Consider the following 19510-nt stretch of genomic DNA (forward strand, 5'->3'; position numbering starts at 1 on the left):
AGAGCATTATCCTTCAAGGTGCTATGAACAGAATGAGGACCGAGGCCTCAGTAGGTTTTAAATGATACATACATATAGTGGTGGCCTTCTGCACAAAGGTGAATTTCACTCACTGCATGGTTGGTGACCCAAGTCACCTGTGACTAAATCTTTCACCATGCAAGTCAATGGGAACTTTGTCTGACGTCAGTGGGCACAGGATCAACCTTTAGTATTGCTTCTTCTCCCATATTGGGTCACTGAAGTGTTTTCAACAAGAGAACAAACAATGAATAATGAACTTTTGTACAAATTCTCTCATGTTAAAATGTGTGAAACTTTTGAATATGCAAACACCGTCATAAATACCGACTGGCTTTCTGCATCTTCATAAGTAACATGAACCCCAATGAAACAGAGCATCCCCAACTTTTTTCTGTCTTCATAAAAAAATTAATCTGGTTCACCATCTCCACTTAAAACCAAAGATTCTTCAACTGAAAAATGAGTCTGCTCAACTCAGAACAAATTAAGAATCCAGTTTTAAACTTTTCTGAGGTTCTGGGTTTTTTGGATCCGAGCGTAGCTCCATAATCTGGTTTCTGGTTGCTTTGATTTATGTAGGGAGTACAAAGCAGGTGGAAAGCTGTCCTAAAGGACAACCTGGACTTTCCTGGTCAAAGCTAATGTCCAGGTGACATAAACCACTATAGTCAGCTGTATACCACCTACCTCTCCTACTCCTCCCCCCGCACAGCACACACATATGCTGGCGAGTGCTACATTCTAAAGATCCTGTTGTTTGCTCCCCTCACCAAACCCAGAATCAGAATGTAGGTGACTTTCTACCATGTCATCACTTATGTCCCGTCTGAACTTCAGTGTGCCAAGAGTAGCTTATGGAATCTTGCTTGACAATTTCTAGAGGTAAGGGATCATCTATGACTATGAGATCTATATCCAATTTTTTACAAAGATTGGAGGTGTCATATGTAAGGTTTTGGGGGGCCCATCACATCATACTATATTACAGCATTTAACTGATCTAGAAGTACCACACAGGTTGGTGTTGGGAAATGACAGAAATAGTAACATGAATTTCAATGACCATTTTACTTCGTTTTAATATTCAAACTAAGGACTTGTCTCATAAAACTAATCCCATTGAAATCATTGAGGCTATTTTTGTAAGCACTACTCACTTGACTGAGGAGTGCAGGAACTAAGGTTTGTAGGGTGTCAAGGTTTCTTCCCCACTCTGAACTCTAGGGTACAGATGCGGGGACCTTCATGAAAGACCCCCTAAGATTATTCTTACCAGCTTAGGTTAAAAAATTCTCCAAGGTACAAACTTTGCCTTGTCCTTGAACAGAATGCTGCCACCACCAAGCGTTTTAAGCAAAGAACAGGGAAAGAGACCACTTGGAGACGTCTTCCCCCAAAATATCCCCCCCCAAAGCCCTACACCCCCTTTTCTTGGGAAGGCTTGATAATAATCCTCACCAATTGGTACAGGTGAACACAGACCCAAATCCTTGGATCTTAAGAACAATGACAAATCAATCAGGTTCTTAAAAGAAGAATTTTAATTAAAGAAAAGGTAAAAGAATCACCTCTGTAAAATCAGGATGGTAAATACCTTATAGAGTAATCAGATTCAAAACATAGAGAATCCCTCTAAGCAAAACCTTAAGTTACAAAGAGACACAAAAACAGGAATATACATTCCCTCCAGCATAGCTTATTTTTCAAGCCATTAAACAAAAGAAATCTAATGCATTTTCTAGATAGATTATTTACTAGTTTTACAGGAGTTGTAAGGCTGCATTCCTGATCTGTTCCCAGTAAAAGCATCACACAGACAGACCAAACCCTTTGTTCCCCCCTCCAGATTTGAAAGAATCTTGTCCCCTCATTGGCCATTTTGGGTCAGGTGCCAGCGGGGTTACCTTAGCTTCTTAGAATCATAGAATATCAGGGTTGGAAGGGACCTCAGAAGGTCATCTAGTCCAACCCCCTGCTCAAAGCAGGACCAATCCCCAATTTTTGCCCCAAATGGCCCCCCCCTCAAGGATTGAACTCACAACCCTGGGTTTAGCAGGCTAATGCTCAAACCACTGTGCTATACAGGTGAAAGGATTTTGCCTGTGGCCAGGAGGGATTTTATAGCACTGTATAGGGAAAGGTGGCTACTCTTCCCTTCATATTTATGACACAGGGTGAGGGGAAAAATGTACCCCACAGAGCTAACATCAATTTTACTACAGGACTGATAAGGTATAAAATCACCATATTGACCCAAAACATACAAGCCACAACTTTTAATGGGGGTTTTAACTGTTGGATATGCCAAGCGTGTATCAGCGTGCCTGCTTGCCTTACATAGGTAGTACCATTAAAAGCAGCTCAATCAAAACAAGCAGGATTTGGCCTCTCGGTAATTTCAAGTGTGGTTTTCTATTGTTGCCAAAGGTTCATTGTTCTAATTTACCTTCATACCATTGTTACTATAAATACCTGAGTCATCTTTGTCAATTTTCTGCAAGAACCCTTTCTATAACATAGTTATATCTTACTGTTGCAAATTATTTCCTCTGATGTTTTTCCTATGCTAACCCACATCAGTGTTTTTGCTCTTCACCTCCCTTACTGGGGTGTGAATAACCTGCTTACTTAAATACTATTATTGCCATTGGAGAACTCAGTTTGGTAGACTGTCTCCCCTCAGCTTTTTCTATATGAAATACAAGACCATTTCTTTACTTCATAGTGCAGTCCTACTTGTGGTGAGGATATGAAACACTCTGTGTGAGCCTTCAGTGGTGTCTATCTTTTATTTCTCACAGTTTCAATCACTCTCTGCCACTTCTCCTTCCTTTGCACAATACTATACATCATCTCAGATAATTGGTTTTAGGTGCACACACTGCATGATATCAATAACATGAGAAGTGTGTGTGCTCTCAGCATGAGCAACTGAACTCATCCTCTTCACTGCACTTGCTAACAGACAAGAGTCAGATTCTGATTTGCTTTACTGTGAGAATTTAAAATTTAATGGGTCTACTTCGATCAGAATTTTAGTAAAAATAGCCTTTCCCTGTAAAAGGGAATTTCAAAACTCTGCAGTACAAAATGATACAGTACAGTTCAAAACGCTGCAACTTACAGTGATGTTAATGTTGTGGCTTTGGCTAGTACTATCATACAGAGGCATTTTTCTCCAATAGTCCTTGGAAAAAATTCTTTAGAACCTAATGGAAAATTATACTTTTTCCATAGCTTTTTTTTTTAAATCATCAAATAGAATTCAATGGAGAAGTATACAGAAGTCTATAGGATGTTCTTTTTAAAAAGCAACCAAACAAAAATACTATGGAAACAATGCATCTGTCTATTAAATTCTATAGATTTTAGAGTAATTTTCCTATAGCCCTATTACATTTTCATAGAACCACACTGGTTTATAATTTCATCCCTTTTATAGTCTACCTATGTGATTCTTCCATAAGGCAAGGTTTTCTCACAGCTAAGTGCATTTCCTGTGCTGGCTGAAACCAAGATGTTCAAAGACAAGTAAAATTTACAAATACATTAATAATATAGTAATTTTACTTCTCCCAATTTGACTCTCAGGTTCTCGTCCTAATTTCTAGTTCAATTTTGTTTCAAAAGTTCAAATTGCCTCCCACACACACACACACACCCCAGTACACCCTTTATAACTTGACACTAGTGACAATACAGTGTTCAGAGACTGGTTTCAGTTAAATTGCATCCTGGGATGTTCAGATGCTTATTCTGATCATAGCAAAACATCTCTTGAAATCACAATAGGGTTAAATCCTTTATCTATGCTGAAGTAGTGTTTCTGAGAGGGTGGAGGGCACAGAGATGCCTAAAACCACTTTACCATCCACTTCCCTCCTTCACTGATGGTTTGCTTGGAGGCCAGTTTGGCCCCTGGTTCATATTAGCACAGACTCAGGGCTGCTCTAAACTGAACCTTGCTGCAGAAGCCCCTGAGGAGCCATTCACAAATGGAGCTAGCCAGAGTGCAGTAGCCCTCCATCATGCACCTTTCCTGCAGCCACACATCTAGCACTCCCACTACATTGTCTGTTATCCCACCCCTATGACACCTTGGTATTCCCCGATGCCAAGAATCCTCAATTGGTTGATTAGGCCAGCTTTACTGCCCTGATGTGTACTGGAGAGGTGCCAAGGGGACAGGATTGATCCTTGAAATTTCAGAACAGGCTTTTCTGTGACACTCCCAATATTTTCTGATTTTAACTAATTAACTATATTGCAAGAATTTTGATATTTCTGCTTTCTGCCCTGTCTGAAACCAAGGAAGCAGTGATGCACACCATATAAATTGAATTGAGCTATTTTGCACCTTAAGAAATTGAAGATTCATTATGATTTTTATTTATCCAAATCATCCAGTCTTCCTTCTTATGTATGACATCATATCTGAGTCTATTTACTATGCATTGATTGAAGTAAAGTAGCTGGTAATGTCAATGTTTCAGGCATAATCTAAAGCAAGCATATTCTTACTACATACCTGCTACTTTAAAATAAAACAACAATATTGCTTTGAAATATCAAGGCTCCTCCTTCATTTTCCAGTGAAGCAACTGTTTAAAAAAGACAAAAACAAAGACTGAGAGAGCTGGCTTGCTAGCTAGAACACACAAGCTGAAGCTCCTGTGTGCCAGAGATGTACAGCTGTGTTTGTGCCCCTGCTGATCCATCTGGAGAGCATGCTAATTTTTAACTGAGGGTGGGTTAGGACTGTTAAGAGAGAAACATTAGTGAGAAAGTCCATAGCACGTAGTTTTTACACCGCTACACGTATTTGCATTGCTTTCTTTTTAATCTCTTCTTCTTTTTCAGGTTCTGGGAGACTTTCTCCTCAGAGCATAACAGCACTGTACTAAATGCTAAGACATACCTTACCAAGGAGTGATCAACTGTTGTAATATATAGCCAGTGTCTCTCTTCCAAGGACTCTGCAGAGAGCAGCTCCACATTGTCTGAAGTCTATGCGCATAGAAGGAATGGAGACTGCACAAGTCAGAGGTAGAGCTCCAAGGACTTAACCAGAAAAGTTAATATAATTACAAGGTCTATTTTTTTTGCATAGCCTTCCTGTGTGTCCTAATGACCTAGTGTCTTAGTATGGTTGCAGTGCAGGCAGTCTGCCAGAGAAGTGGGGGAAGCCTCACTATGAGCAAGAGCCAGCAAGGAGTATGGCCCTAACATTTCACCATGAAAAAGGGTGCAGGGAAAGCGAGGGGAGAACTCTAGTCCCTAAAGAGACAAAGTGAGAGAGATTTCCTCCAAAAAAATACCCTCTTCCAGCTTTGAATATGGGAATAAACCATCTGGCCCCTATAGTGAAGGAATACCATTTTTCTTGGAATCCCTACATAATAATACAATACATTTCTTCCTTTAGATCAGTCACAGTTGAGCTTTGATATAACACAGAATTTGTATCCTTGTTGTATAAACATTAAAAGGACAAGACATAAGAAAACAAACTATCTTTAGTAAAAGAGAGAGAGGGTTTCTCCACTTCCTCCTAAGTACATTTCATTTCAGGGAAGTGTGTGTAAAATGTCATTAACGTCCTGGTTTTGCTTACTGCTTGGACATCCCTTTGAAAGCATGTTTTTTCAGCCATGTCAATGGACACAGAGCTTTTTAAAAAAAAACACTGAAGACACCTGTGTGAAAGAAGTCACTTTGTTTATATTTAATTTAGCAAATAATGAATTTTAAGAGTTTCATTGTATATCTACAGTGAAAGTTGGGATTTGAAAAGAATGCACTCAGGTGGGGAAATAATTTTAATCTCTACTTTATATAGCCAAATTTTGTCATGAATTCTCAGTAGTGAGTTGGAAGATGGGAATAGCCTGTGTCTGAGACCAACTATACACACTGGATAACTGTCTTGTCTCAAAGTGGCTAGAATCCACACAGAGGATAAGTGCTTACTATTGTGAATAACTAATAAAGTTACTCCTTAGCTCAAGTGATAGAGGCCTATTCTTTTGGTGTCCACTCTTTTTCCCTGATGACATCACTGCTTAAGCTTCCCTTTATCTTCTCCCTGTCTCAATATCTCTTTGATCCTTCCTTACACGCTTTTTGTTTTCCCTTCCTCAGGGTTTCCTCAAGAATCATTGAATTGGAGTTGTAGGCCAGATTCCTGATAGAACTCAGACATGACTTTACATAAGAAGGATATGTTCCATTCTGTCTGTTGTTTAAGTATCAATATGTAACTGGATGAAAAGGGACTCCAAGCAAAAGGTGATCCTCAACAAATGCAATGTTCCTGTTTTCCATCCCTGTTGTCTGATCTGTTTTGTTCTCTGCAGAGTCCTTAAGATAAAAATTATTTGCAACCTATTCTTAATGCTCTGAATAACAATGTGCTTGTCAGTTTAATTTACAAGCTATTTCCCATCTCTACCTTTCTTTCAAAAATTGTTCTTTAAAAAATGTTCAGTAGATTACCAAGTATCAGTTAGGTAAGAGATATAGCACTTTCAAAATAAGTAATTTTCTCAATCCAAATCAAAAGGCTAAAAACAAGCACACGGATCGTGTCTGAAAATGATTTCAAAAGATATTTCAACCCAATTGGAGTAAGCTACAGTGAGTAGCTGAAAACTACAGGAGCCCTAAACCAGTTGACTCACTTGTGACCTTCTAATGGATGTTTGCAAATCACATGCATAATGTTTTGAACTAAGTTCGGTCATGGGTATGAGAACTGATCTTGAAATCAAAGATTACCTACTTAATTTATCTCCTTCTGGGCTCAAGCTTTTCTAAAGCTTCCCTTTTTTGATAAAATATGAAGAACTGGCTAGGAAAGAATTATATCGATCTTTTACAAATGGACCAGGATACTTACTGGTGCCAGATTGTGAAAATAAAATGTAAGATTTAGCCAACTATAGAGCAAAGTCACGACTGGCACAAGTGGCCCCATATACAGTGACTTCCATAGAGTTTTACTCATGGTATTGCTGAATTTGATGCACATAGATACAGGTTGCTTTGGCAATTTATATTGTGTTGTGTTAAGCACCATTAATTAGAGTCTGTATTCCTCAAACATCCAAAATCAGTGGAATTTTGGATTTGCAAAGACTACAAGATTGGACCCCAAAATAACCATTTATTATTGTTGTATGAGAGGAGACAAGAGTTTGCCACTTTGAAAAAAAAAGATTACATTTTGGGGAAAAAGTAAATTACAGCTATGGTCACTTATCACTTCATTTATAAACTGCTTTAAGATTCTCCTGTAACTGAATTAGAGAATGATTCATTTTACAGTTTAGGTACCTATTGGTGAGCTAATATTTTTGCTATTTGGTCTTGTAATCTACTGCAAGAGCACTTTCTAATTTCTAAAGAGGTCATCTCAGAACAGTTTATAAATTTATAATATAGAGTAAATAGCTGTCAGACATGTGCAACTGTTCATTTTTTTGCAAAAAAGCTGCCTCTCCACACTGCCTCCCTTATAACATGAAGTATATATTTTGGCCCTTAAACAAGAGTCACGGAAAGATACATTCTTTTTGCCCCTGATTATCTTTTTGGGAGACACAGTCAGCCTGGTCACATAGGTGTCTGAACAAAACTTCTCATACTTTTCTCCACTTACATTTACATAAAGTCAGGTATCTGCCCCTCTAATACTTGGCAAATCTGATATTTTCAAACCTTCCCATGGCCCTTATTACCTCAATCTTTATTAAAAATTCTAACTAGATCCTGCTTTTTAAATATTACGAGACAATATAACTATGGAAACAGATTTCAAATTGTCATGTAAATTTCACCAGTATTAGCTTTTAAAGTTTGTTATTGATTTAAACTATTCATTGCTCTTAAGCTTCTTATTTATGAAGGCAATGCATGTATCTGGAATTCTAGAGAATTTGAAGAGATTAAGTTAATATTGCTTTTTACAAAATCCCTTTATTTGAAGCCAATAGAAAGCAGGTTTTTGTTTTGTTTCTAATATCAGTAATCACAGAGAAGCTTACTGAGGTGCTTTGGATTTAGATTACTCTTGCCCCTTCAATCAGGAATCCTGTAAAATAATCTTGAGTACATGTAAACATGAAAGCAAACCACAGGAAAATATAACTGGGATTTTGGGCAAATAAATATCCACAGGAGGCTACCCAACCCTGCATTTCCCGCTTTCCCTCTGCCCCCATGAGGGGAGGAGTGAAATATGCACATTTTTTGCAGAGAAACCTATTATTCATTCTTTTGAAAATATGGCATGTGATGTTTCAGAAATGGGAGGCCAGGATGAACTTGACCATTAAGGCACATTTGTAAACATGAATGTGTAATAGCAGTACACTCTTTCTATTATCTCATATGTCCAATATGTAACTTGTTTTTCCTCATGGAAAGGATTCTCATATGTTTATTTAATTCTCTTAACTATATTATTTAATTCTATTAACTATATCATTTGTATATCACCCTTAATTAGAGCAGGAACTATCAGTGCACTGTAGAAAACAATGATTTTAAAATAAAACCCTCTTTCTGAACTAGTCAGACATTCGCCAGACTATAACATAATAGAGAGAGGAACCAGATCTATTATTGGGTTTAGTTTTTATACTATAAATCTAATCAAATTAAAAGATTATATATAAACACTATGCAATATTATGTTAACAAATTAAAAAAATATCTAGGTTATAACTAAAAATAAATGTGACTTGTCTCTTTTCCAGTACTACCCTCTAGATTATAATTGTTAGTTTCTGGTTTGGTTGCTTATCTACATTTAATACACTTTCTTTGATTTTAAATTTAAAGAGATTTGGGCATGGCTTTAAACCCACCCTGGCTTGGGTGCAATTCACCTACTATGTATTTTTCTTTCTTTTTCCCTACTCAACAAAAGGACACTGTTATGATGAAAGGAGAGCAACCAGCAATCAATTTAGTTAAAGAAAAAACAAAGTCCATGTGGACAATGTGACCTTCAGATACATGCTGTTGATTTAATTTCTCACTGAGAAGCATACCACCATTTTTACTAATGCCCATCATTTTCAGTGATCTGATCAAGTAACACGTAGAGTTTGAGAAGTAAGTTTTCCAGAGTAAGACTGTGTTGCTAAAGACAGTTGATGATGCTCACTATCACTGAAAAGAGAGAAAGTTTTGTATAACCTCAGGTGCTCATCATCAAAACTGGCATTATTGTTCTGTGGACTTATAGATGTGACAGAACGCTTTACTTATCATTCCAGGGGAGAGTGTCTTACACTTAGAAATCCTGGATCTAGAATAAAGAGGGAACACAACTAAGGATTTACTTCATTGTTCGTAACGGTCCTCCTAGATACTTTTTAACAAAATTGTGGGAGATTCTCATTCCTCTTCTCTCTTGCAAACACACCCTCTTTCCCTTGTAGACTGTCAAACATCATCACGGGGGTTTTCCTTTGTGAGTTCAAGCTTCAAAAAGCACACAGGATGCTGTCAGCTCTGTCCTTGAAAGCAATACTGCCTTAAACATATTGTGTCCTGACATTAAACTGAATTTTATTCTGAATCCACTGTGTGTAAATGATTCTATGATGCTATCTTTTTGAGCAATGCATCAGAAGGGTGCTCTGATGTACTATTCAAAAGATGGTGCATTCCAAGTCAGAAGAACTACAGCTCTGGAAGCAGATATTTTTATATAGGACAAATGCAATAACAATGGTGGAACAGATATAAGTATACATACTAGTCAACCAAAATGATGAGCTCTCCTCTAGTGACTATAACAAAGAACCACAAGTAGCACATAGTGTGTAGTATTGTGAGGAAGATAAAAAAGAGCAGGAATTTCCACTGCAACTTAAGAAATGCTTTTGTAGTTCTTACCTCTATTTAAAGCATAGCATTACCCAGTGAGTCCCTAAATAGATGCCTCCTATTAAATTACATAAATAAGAATGGAAACAAACAAGAGGGGATAAATGTAAACTTTGCAGCAAAGGATGGCCATAGCCACTTGGCCCAACCATGAGCCACCCTGATTTGTCCTGATCTGGTAGAACCAAGGGCCAGTTCAGATTGTGATAAACCATCTGGCCCAGCCAGGCCTCGGTATGTGGTTTGTACCACAAGCTACATGTTTCACACCCATAAAGAAGGATAGAGTCACCACTAAACCAGATTATATGTAGTCACCATATGTGTCTCTTGGTCCTAGAGCATATTGAATACTACCATTTTAGGAGATATACACCCCTTTCTTATCTAATATAATAAACCAACAGATGAAAATATTTACTCCCTGCAAAGAATACACAGGCCCTCCGAATTGGAACATTAATATGAAAACCTGAATCTAATTCTGGCTTGACCCAGACATAAAAGAAAAATGTTACTTAGTCAACATAATATTCAACATCAGTTGGATGCCAATATATTCCAAGGAAATGGACTGACTGTTTCCCCTGAACCCCGCCCATAACATACAAATGGAAAGGAGGGAAACCCTTTTTATAGTAGGAGAGTCTAAATAGCCCTTTCCTCCTCTTCCATCTCAGCTTACTATTTATGGGTGGTGATGAGAAAGGTCCATCCTTCCCAGCTATATAAAGGGCTCCGTAAAACCAGAGGATTCACCAAAGGCATGACCTCACACAAAGCTGTACTCTATTTATTCAAGATGGGAAAGAGCCTATAATATGTATCCTGGGATACTCACAACAAATCCAGACCAGATGATCACTCTCCCGCTGCTCTGCGAGTCTTTGTTGAGGGAGAGGGAAGGAAACACAGAGCTGAATTTTCAACATCTTCCATAATAATGTCCTTTAATTGTGTAATGTAAATACAAGAAACTGTGCGTGTAGGTACACTCCACTCCTTGAAGAAATCCCTTCATCCATCACTGAACTCCAGCTACTCTACCGAGGAGTCACCCACTTTTCCCCTGGTAACAGCAGTTCAGACTCTAATTGGCTCTGTCCGGAGAGCATCAATCAACTCCAATAGAGCTTCCTTTGTGTGAAGCTAAGAGGGGTTAGAGGGAATGAGTCTCTTCCTGCAATTCATTTCCAGAGAAGTTTCTGGTGGGAATCCTGATAAAAGAGCTGCACAGGCCCAATGGGCCTCACTCACACTGGCCTCACAGCTGCTGCCACCATACTGCTATACTGAAAGAGTTTGTGCAGTGGATCCTGTCTGGGCCCCTGTTACAGTCTATTTGTTTATTTACAATATTGGTTATTTATTTCATTTGGTGTACATATTGCTTGACATCCTAATCTTCAATTATTTTTCTTCCTGTACCTTTCCTAATACATGGCAACTTGATTGAGAAACAGGTTCTGTGCTGCCGTAAGTATTTATTTCCCAGAGCATTTCCTGTAGAGAGAACTACTCTAAAACCAAATCTGGGGATCAGCTATACCAAGGCCCTAGTTCTAACCCCTGTAAAGGAATATTTTAACAGTTTCTTGATTATGAAACTGGAATAATACAAAGTCAATATGACACTCATTAAGTACATAAAAAGCCTGACTGACAGATCTCAAAATGTAATTGTAAATGGGGAATAATCGAGTGACTGGACTTCTGCAGGGATCAGTTCTTGGCCCTATTCTATTTAATATATTTTAGTCAATGACCTGGAAAAAAAACATGAAAATCTTTACTGCTTAAGTTTGCAGAGGATGCAAAGATTAGGGGCGTGGTCAATGAAAAAGACAGGCTACTAACATATCTGTCAAGTATCAGAGGGATAGCCATGCTAGTCTGGATCTGTAAAGGCGGCAAAGAGTCCTGTGGCACCTTATAGACTAACAGACATATTGGAGCATAAGCTTTTGTGGGTGAATACCCACTTTGTCTGATGAATGTAGTGGAAATTTCCAGAGGCAGGTATAAATATGCAAGCAAGAATCATGCTAAGGATAACGAGGTTAGTTCAATCAGGGAGGATTTCCACTACATGCATCCGACGAAGTTGGATACACCCATGAAAGCTTATGCTCCAAGACGTTTGTTAGTCTATAAGGTGCCACAGGACTCTTTGCCGCTACTAACATAGACTGATCTGGATTACTTTGTAAGCTAGGTGCAAGCAAAAAACATGTTACAATAAAGCCACAGAATGAGGAAGAGATAATATCTTTGGTTGGTCCAATACAAGATACTATCTCACCCACCTTTTCTCTGTAATATCCTGGAACTGACACGGCTACAACAACACTACATAAATGAGAAAGAAAGATTTGATAATAGCAGGCTCTTCAGTTCATTAGATCAACGTATATCAAGATCCAATGGAAATTGAAACTAGGCAAATTCAGACTAGAAGGAAAGAGCACATTTTTAACACTGAGGGTAAAATGTACCAATTAACCTTTAATATAAACTTACCAAGGGCTGTGGTTGATTCTCCATTATTGGAAATTTTAAAATCAAGATTGATTTTTTTTTTTAAAGAAATGCTCCAGTTCAACCACAGCTATTGGACTTGGTCTGCATGACCAGGCTGGAAATGTCACAACAATCTCATGCAGACTTACTGCCTCAAGTCAAGATGGAAATACCCTGAGAGCAGACTTTCTTGCAATATTACTACACTTAGGCTTCCAGGACAGGCCAAAACCAGAAAATGCAGACATGCCCCCAAATATGTATGTTAAAGTTATTAAAACAATTATTGAATCATAAAGAAGTTGAATATTTGGTGAACGTTTGCACCAGTTCTTACTGTATCCAAACACCAATCCACCTTTCACTAAGCAGAAGATGTGGTGATGCAAATCCCAAAAGCACAGACTTTTACTATAGTATTGAGGGTAGTGATTTAAAATCTCCTCATTGCTGCACCCAATGTACAAGTAATATTCTGTAATGTCTGCCACCTGAGAGAAGCCAGCAGGAATACCTTTGGATTGTATATTTTCTATTTAATATAGTGTTAATACCAAATGATGAGGTGGGTGAGCAAAAACAAAAAAAAAAAACCCTTCTTTTATGCTAAATAATAAGGGAAATAAATCAAAGTCACAGCAGAATAATAACAAATGCTTGAATTTCCTTCAGTCCAAATTCAGTTCCTAACCTCATTTTTATTTCTATTTCAGCTGAAGTGAAAACATAAAAAGTGGCATGATATATATTTCTTTCACTTTGGATGGACCACATTTTCCTGTGTTTTAGTGGTATCTACAGTTTGTGAAATTATTCTATTTGCTGTGAGTATTTTAAGGTGTTATAATGCAGCTTTCATTCCATGCCAATGTAGCACAGCTTCATGCATTGTAACAACTTCAGTACATGTGGAGTCTTTATGCCGCAGATCAAAAACAAGAGAAAAGAATGGCAAACATATTTTCCAAGGAGTTAGCAAAAGCGTATTTCCCCAGAATAACAGAGTCCAGGGTAGCTGGCAGACATACTTGCAAAACTTCAGCTCTCCAATGCTGGTGCACAGCGTCAATTTAGTAATTCTTCCCATTACCACTATGCAGCTCAACAGCAGCAAGTGGGGCTCTCAAACCACACTCTGATTAGAATGGCATTAAAAATAAATCTGAGAGAACACTTCACCTACACACTGATATTCTTTCTGAAGCACAGACCCAAGTTCAAGGTGCTGAAGACAAACAATTAGAAATCAAATCAAAGAACTAGATGGCCTTGTGATTGAATAGCATGGTAAAATACAAATTGTAACAATACAAAGTAATAGGCTGCCCAATGCAATGAATGAGGCTTAATGGTCTCAGTCCATGGCAAGGCTCCAGTAAAATTAAAAACTGATGTAATGCTCCTTTGGGAATGCTCTGCTGTATTAGTATGCAGTGACATGTACCAACGTGGCATCTATGTGTGCTGTTGGGTCTCATTTACACACCCTGACAACAGCAGCTAGCAATAGCCTGTGAAAAGTCATTATACACTTGCCCATAAAGCCACACAAAATTTTCATTATGTTTCACTCAAAAAGTGCTTGTTTTGCAGGATGGAGTCCATGTCAATAAAATGGATTGAGTGTCACTTAAACCAAGTGACGTACTAATCTCCTGGAGGCTTGTGTCCTTAATCTCTACAGGACATGAGTCAGTTTAGAAGCACGAGCTGTTCTCACAGGTAGCAACTATTGAGCTCTTTAATACAAATTCAAAGGCAAAGCTTATCAGTGTGTTTCAGAAATTGCTTCAGTGTGGCTGCTGTCTATAGGAAAAAAAATCCCAATGCATCCCCCCAAAATCCCTGGGCAACTTCCAAGCAGTCACTGTGCCCGCAAGCCCCTTTTAATTATAAATAAATTGGTTTTCGTGATATGTGCCCTGTGACCAATTGGATTAGAGGCATTTCTTCTGGCTATTATTAAGCTAACTTGACTATTGCCCTTGTGTGGTTAAGCATGATCAAAATACAAATATAGGAAAACATCTCAATTATGAGCTATCCTATAGTGCTCCCGCAGACCTAAATTCTTCAGTTCATTAAAAAAAGCAGCAATAAGTAGTAATATTATAATAAATGGGTAGAATAATAGGTTCAGGATCAAGGGTTTTGTAGCTCAGCCTGAGTTACAAAGGCTACAGAATGTTTCAATTTGGCTTGGTAACATTTCAGTTGGATGGTTATTATTATACAAAAGGTAGGGTCAGTAGAAATTTGCAGACAACCTGTTACTCTTCACAGGGGTCCAAGTGCTAAATGATTTTTTCCCTAAGTATGATATTAGTAATCTTCGAATACTCTTCTTAAAAAGAAGCTTTCTATTGTATATTCTTCTTTCCTTTGCATTCCACTTTATAAACACCAAGTTATACATAGTTTGTCCTCAAATGCTGCAAATTAAAGAAAACAATCTCTTCTATCAGGAATTATTTTTTTATTTATTTGACTTGAGGCAAACTGTTCAACAGAATTGGATTCTGAAGCAAAAACCAGTCCTTCCAAGCTTGTGAGCTAAAGAGACTAATCATGATGAGAAGGATGTTCATCTTCATCGCTAACTTTTCTGCATTTGCCTTCCCTGAAGTCATCATTTGGAAATGGCATGAACAGGAGGCAATATTGGCTCCACTCATTGTTGCTTTGAATTTTTGTAATCATTTATTGACACCAGTGCAAAGTGGTATAAAATGTTACCATTCTGCTTTTGTAGGGTTTATATCCAATTTGCCCTTGAGTTAATTACTATAAATGGTGCAGATTAAATGATAAATGGGACTCTCCATTGGGAAGTCCTTGTATGCCCTGTAAAATGCATTGGGGGACCATAATGGGAGTAGGAAAAACGTGATGCTATTTTAAAGTAAGTTATTGTTTGTTCAGCGGGGTAGACTGTTATTAACAGGAGGAAGAAAGTAAAAGTAGATAACATGTGCTGGACCTTCAAAGTATTTTTATCAAATGAAGTACCAAGTGATCCTCAACTTCCTTTGGGACAGGACACCACATGTAGGATATGCCTGTACTGCAATCACAGGATATGACGGAGATTGAGTAGACATACTTGAGCTAGTTTCAATCTAGCTAGCTTTGGTTTTGGAGCAGTGAAACTGTGTCAGAGCATGCTTCAGCATGGGCTAGCCTTGCAGTTAAATACCCGGGGTTCTGATATTTTTGTAGTGCTACGCTGAAGTGTGCAGCACTGTCCCAACTTCACTACTATGGTACCTAACTTAGACTAAAACTAGTTTAGGTATGACTGCTAAAGCTGAAGTCACATCTCATGCCTGCAGTATAACCATACCCTAGAAAGAAAAAAAAAAACGTTCTTTTACTATCACATCCTAAAGCTAGTTGCACTAATAGCATTGCGTCTTTGCAACATATGCGTTGATGTGAGCCCTAGTCCTGGTGTAGGTACTTAAACCACAGTTTTCGGGGTCCGGGGTATTTACTTCTTTTGCACTCAAAATTTTCAAACATCAATAGGACTGAGATCTATCATTTCCTCCAATGGAAGAAGGTGAGTAATTATGCCCACATCATTCTTTGTTCCTCTGTGGAAGGATGGGACTAGGGTGAAGCAGATCCCAGCCCATGCAACAGAGAATGAGGGCGCTGCAAAAGTTGGTCACCTCAACTGGATTTTTTCACCTTTTCTGGACCCTGCAGAGAATCCCATTGTAGTAGCTTTGAGGGGTGTTTGGTATCTGAGTTGAGAGGGCAGAAGCCAGGTCTGTCTGAGGGCAGTGATGTAGCAACAGAAGTGTAGGCAGTCTCATACCCTCCTAAATCTTTAGGTCTTTTCAGGATAACAGTGCTGAGTCTTCACCATTAGAAACCCCATTTTGGGGGGGATTATGAGTGTACTAGCCTGCAGAGAACCCCATGAATATGGCTTTTGTTAAAGAGTACAAGGGCTGAGGTGAGAGGTGGAGGCATAGGTCTATCACTGATCTTGGAATATCCATACCTCAAGAAAATTGGACCCCTGAGCAGTTCTGCAAGTAGGGATGAGGTGAGCAGCAAAGGCTGCTCCTTGCAGCAGAAGAAATGATGGTGTTTACCTGATCTTCGATGCGATAGGCTTTATCTGTATGTTTTTCTGTGGCCCTCATTGCTAATATCTGAGTGCCATAACATAAACAAATGTATCCTCACAATATCTCTGTGAGCTAAGCAGGTATCACTCCCGCCTTGTGTGTGTGCAGTGGAGATGTAGGAAGGTCATACAAAGGAGTGTGTACAGGGATCTCCCTTTTCTTCCTGTGTAACTGTGCAAGACATAGGCCATTCAACCTCAAAGACTGTTTCACAGGCAGGAATAGAACATGGGTTTTCCTAGATTCAAGATCAGTGTCTAAGGCTATGTGTACACTTACTGGTAGAGCAGCGCTGCTGCAATCAATGCTGCAGCTGTCAATTTAGAGGGTCTGGTGAAGACATGCTAAAACAATGGGAGAGCACTCTCCCATTGATTTGTGTGCTCCACCTCCCTGAGAAAGTAAGGGAAGTTAGTGGGAGAGCATCTCCCATTGACATAGTGCAGTGTAGATGCCATGGAATGTGATCTACCTACGTCAAATTCAGTTACGTTATTCACGTAACTGAAGTAGCATAACTTGGATCGATTTATCGCGGTAGTGTAGACCAGTTCTTAATCACATGCCAATCCCTGACAGGGGAACGGCTATATATTTCAAAACAAACCTTTGCTACAAATACAAGCACTTTTTCTCTAGTACCATATATTAAATTAATTGCACCATTAGTAACACATATTTTACTTAAGGTAAGTAAAATGTGTAACCCTTCTCTTGAACATAATATAGAAAGAGAATAAACCCTGAAAGATTACAAATCACTGGGAGGTTCTCCTCAAATTTGATTTGGTCAGTGCTCAGCCAGCTGAGGGCAGGTAGTGTCCTGCACATATTCATCCTTGAATCCTTTGTGAGCATGACTGAACCATAATAGTCCTCAGACTGCAACAGACAAGGTAAGGAATTAATGACAATGTATAACAAAATGATCTATGTGATGACAGTGTCACTATGGTGAATTGGCTTGAATATTACAAACATTCACTAATTTAAGTTTTTTTCCATGTAGTTTTACAATTAGCATTTCCCACTATAACAAGATATCTCCTTCCCATATTTCACACCATTTTGAACTAATACGGCTTTTGCTTAAATCCCTTTTTCGGCTCAAATAGATGTCCTCTATGTAAACTAAAAGCAAGGATAAATACATTGAGAAACTTCAGTTAGAACTGTCTCCAGCCAAACATATTTTTAACCATCTTATTTGGCAACTGTTAAATTATCCAAATTGTATCCTGTTTCTAACGCTCTGCTATGAAACAGTTCATTCACAATCAAAATACCTATTCATTCTTCTGGAATACCCAAGAGAAAATGTTAAAAAAGGTTTTTATCGTCCTCTGCTTTATTTCCTTCTGAATTTGTGATGATGGCAAGTCTCAAGATGATAGGAAGTGCTTAAAGTTCATGAATCTGGAATTTGCCAAAAAAGATATTGACCGTAAATTGAGTCAGGTTCAGATTATTTATTGTTGCTCTGATTTACACTCTCTGAAGCTCCTAAAACAGCATGTTGTGTGTATCATACAGAGAATATAATAATGCCTGCTAGGTTATATAATATCTGCCTTTTAAAATACTTACAAGCTTTATATGCCAATAAATGCATTGACTGAATACATAATACTAAGTTAATGCAATGGAGACACTGCTACTGGAACAAACAATAAAAGAACAATTATTTTTGAAAAAAAAAAAAGCCTGTTCAAACATAACTAATAAGTAGGGTAAAAATCTCAACTTTTCAGATGATTTTTAAATCACAAAGGCTTGGTTTTGCTTAGGAGAGAATCTCTGGCACTGACATTTGTCTCCAGAGTGTTCAGATTTTAACATACTTTTGATGCCTTCCAACTGATGTTCAACAATTTTAAAACACTTTCTGCTTAGAATGAAAATTGTTCATGCATGCTGCTGCTAAGTTAGATTTACTATCTTTCTACACCTGTTTCTAGACAGTAAAGGCAATAGCCCAGCATACAGGTCCTTGGTGTATTTGGACAAACGGGTGAACAGACAGAAATGCCTTGAGGGCCAAATACCGAAAATAATAATAAAAAAATAAACAATAAAAAACCCTACTTGGAACAGAAAAATCTTACAGAGAGATGGTTTAAACAATGATGGCATAACCTGTTACAGATGTGCAAAGTTTAAAGCAATACAACTCCAATATGAGGTGCAGGCAAGTTGGTACCAGGTACACAGCACTTATACAAATAATCATTTTATTAAAGCAGCAAATATGTCAACAGCAAAAGGCAAGCATTCATAGACTGAAAGCCTTCAGTGTCAATGTTGGCTGTGCCTACTCTGAAACATCTCTTGTAAATCTCAGTTTAGATTGTCTTTTTATATGGGATGGTCTTTTATTTTAGATTTTATCTTCCACTGGAATGTATTTCCAAAGGAAATCAATGTGTCACCCATTAATATGACTTTAGAACTGTTTCTGTTCAGTCACTTAAAACTTCACTGTGCTTGTCATTTTATTGGTTTTATGACATGTCAGACACTGCTCTCTCCCATTGATATTTTACAGTATTATTACCTAACCATATGTTCTCGCAGCTGTACTTTGATTCTCCTCCCCCTCTCTGATAACCATTTGAAGAAAATGGTTCCTTATGGGCTTCTCACAATAATTATAAATGTGTACTTAACAAAACGTTGTAGAAGAAAAAAAATTGATGGTGACTTGAGTTAACTGCACTTTTATCACATGATACCAAAGTGATATTTTTAAAATATGCAATGATTAAAGCTGTGCAGAGAATGGTAATTCTATTTCACAGAATGGCTTTGGGATTTTGAAAATTGGCTTTCTTCTGATCTGGAAATGAGTCTTACCAGGGTCCTGTTGAACCGTTGTTGAAATTGAGCTGTGCCCACAAAACTTGTTGATTTTGACAAAGCTCCAT

Source organism: Lepidochelys kempii, chromosome 4 (assembly GCF_965140285.1).
Source record: "Lepidochelys kempii isolate rLepKem1 chromosome 4, rLepKem1.hap1, whole genome shotgun sequence".
In the NCBI taxonomy this organism is placed as follows: Eukaryota; Metazoa; Chordata; order Testudines; family Cheloniidae; genus Lepidochelys; species Lepidochelys kempii.